Source organism: Trachymyrmex septentrionalis, unplaced genomic scaffold, assembly GCF_001594115.1.
Source record: "Trachymyrmex septentrionalis isolate Tsep2-gDNA-1 unplaced genomic scaffold, Tsep1.0 scaffold74, whole genome shotgun sequence".
Lineage (NCBI taxonomy): Eukaryota > Metazoa > Arthropoda > Insecta > Hymenoptera > Formicidae > Trachymyrmex > Trachymyrmex septentrionalis.
This window is the reverse complement of record NW_017305927.1, coordinates 1,841,744-1,844,895: the sequence shown is the minus strand read 5'-3', so window position 1 is coordinate 1,844,895 and position 3,152 is coordinate 1,841,744. Positions and strand designations below refer to the sequence as shown.

At 33.6% G+C, this 3,152-nt stretch overlaps 1 pseudogene; it reads left to right on the top strand.

Moving 5' to 3' along the window:
- Positions 1-248, top strand: part of LOC108754001 — a 961-nt pseudogene extending 713 nt beyond the window's left edge.
- The last annotated feature ends 2,904 nt before the right edge of the window (positions 249-3,152 follow it).

Below are 3,152 nucleotides of genomic sequence, written 5' to 3'. Positions count from 1 at the left end.
ACATTGTGCTGCCGACAAAATATAATACGCTGAAAAAGATATCATGTGGAAAAGTATATCGTCAGTTCGAAAACAGCGGTCATATCAAAGAAAAATCTTTGTTACTCTTGTAAATACACAGTCGCAAGATATGCAAGATATACCTACGTATACCTGCCATAGAACTGGAAGAACGTCGTGCGTGCGAGAAACAAAATGAGAAAAAATTTCTCGTGGCGTGCCATATGGCGGATAATTCTGTAAATTGATGGAGAACTTCACAACTGACACCCGGGATACGGGTTCCTATACAGTCAAATGCCGCTCTATGTAACGTCGCTCTCATATAGGACAAGCATTAATTTTAAGGGCAAATTAATTAAGACACCAATTAAGAATTTAATACCTCTCTAACACGGAAGATGCTGACCCTTCATGATGACGCCTGCGTTAACGCGTCTCTCGCGAAATCAATTAATCCAAGCAGAACAAGTCGTTACAATATTGAAATTATGTCAAAATGACTTCAAAATATCATTTATCATTGATTTTAACATGATTTTAACGTCAGTTTGACGTTACCATGACTTATTCTGTTTGGGAATGTATTGTTCCAATTGAGTTTGAGTCCGATTACCCGCGTGATATCAAACGACGATTAGCGTTGAGAAACAAAGCAATTAATTTTACGTTATTGCCATTTTACTGTACGGTTATACTTTTTTATCTACAAACACTCGTGCAGCACTGTTACATAATAACTTATCTGCAATCACTATGCGATATTTTGCATTGCGCTTTATCCTTAATTTTATTCATTTATATATGTTTTATACACCTGGTGGGTGTTATAACAACAGCAGCAATTAACACTGGCGCTTTCTGTATATCTAAGTTTTTTATTATAACTTGTAATACTGCTGTACGATAAATTAAATTGAGATTAAATTATTATTAAATGACGTGAAGGAAGAAATCTTAGAATCTAAAGTAAAACCTCTAAAATTAAAGGAAATGAACATTGCTCGAGAAATAAGCAGAGGAGATCATGTCATTTGCTATAACGACACGACGCAAGAGACAAGGTTTTTCATAAATACTATATAAGTTTAAATATCGTCGCGTCAGCCGTATCACTCTACGCAGGCGTACAGCGTGCGATAACAAGATACGCTCTCGGAAAGGATAAAATGGCTTTTATCAAAAGAACTCGCAATATTTTATTCAATTTAAGATTATAATACTATGCCTCTACAGTGTTATGTCCGCGAGAGATTTCTACCGCGAGTATTACATTGAAAAGATAATCGCTAAACGTTCTTTGACGACAGCACGAACAGTAATTCTCGATCATGTTTGGAGTTTCGGATTACATCGATTTGAGCTTGAATCCGTTGTCGAAATGAACGCGCGCTCTTCCCAAGCATTCCTGTATTGAATAAAGTATTGCGAGTTTTGATAAAAAATGTTTTATCCTTCCTGCAAGTGCGATCTGATATTTCCGTGTATAAATTGCGCGAGTGTGCGTACACGTGTAACGAGGGAGAGAGTAGCCGCGGGCGAATGTCCCATTCAAGAGGATGCGTCAGACGCACTAAATATTCTTCTTTATCGGCGCTCTTTTAATGAGAAATTCAAATGAGTTGTGTATTATAGAGAGCAAATAAGCGATATTTAGTTGAAACAGATTTTCGCTTACCAATATTTTTGTATAAATGTTACAATCTCATGTGCGCCGAATATTTAATATTTTTGAAATATAGTATAAATTGAAGTTGGAATGCGTACACACACACGCGCGCACGCGCACAATTAGGGATTCGTTGACAAGCATAATTTATTGTACAATATATTGTCTGGAAAAATTAATTATCATTAGAAAATAGTGGCACAATAACCAGTTGCTAGACACTTTATTATTGAAAACGCAAGTCCATCTGCTCTTTTTTGTATTAGACAATCTCATTAATTTGATATTATCTAATATCTTCTTAGTTCAGGATGAATGCCGCTCGGTCGGAGTGGTTGCGCATATTCTATATTGTTATCAAATGAGTATCTTTTATGTAAACTCGGTTTCCACAACGCCCAAAAACGGGGTATAATGGCCAGGCCCCAGTTCGTCGGAATCTTCGTAACACATACTGATATCTTGTAACATTATTCTCGTAACCAGTTTCGTCGGAAATCTTTAATAGAACATTTTGAGAATAATTGAGAATAATTTGTATATTTTTTTCGTTTTATACGGTTCATGCAAATTATAATTATAATATGTTTATTTATAATATTTTAATAAGAATTACATAGTTACATTAAATCGTTTATCAAATTAAATAAAGAAGCACCACAGACGGTCAAAGGTAATGCCTAATAAATATGATCGAAGTTTGGAGCGCTCGTGAGGGAGCAAAAATTAAAAGTAAGCCGAAATTAACTCTTTCACGACAGCAGAATTGATCGTCACTACACAGCTGTTTTAAAATTATACATTTTTTATATTTTTATGTTTGAGTCATATCTCAGCCAAATATAAATATTTTTCTTTAAAATTTTAACAAAATAAACTTCAAAATGTTTCTCGAAATATAGGGAAAGTATACATGTAAAAAGTTTTTGAAACACATTTCACAGCCGAATGCCGAATTTTATATGATATTCTTCTCGAATTCGTAGTTTTATTTATTTGATCACAAAAGTTGTCTTACGAATTTTTGAATTGTCAACTTTTATCTATACTACAATTTTATTTATTAGTTAAGGAAATTTTTTGGGAAGTTTTAACTTTTTAAACATTAAGTAAAATAATGTAAAATAATAATTATATATCGATCCGATTACGTAGCGCGCAACGCAAAGGTCTGAGCTGTTCGCCTCCACGGCATTAATAATGTATCAAAATAATATTCTTAAGATCTCTTAAAATCTTTCTCGACTTTTTAATTGTTTATGATTACAAAATAAGAATTAGGGTATCATCAATAATAATTGCCAATAAAAATTGGTGACAATAGCGTATTTCTAATGCATTAGCGAATACAATAAAAACTATCCTTGTCTTATCTCTATCATTGGAGGAAAAAAACATTCGAGAAAAATGAAAGTATAATGGTACATTTATACAAGTAGAACGCACTCCATGAGGTAGCATGTCTACGGGATGCATACTATGA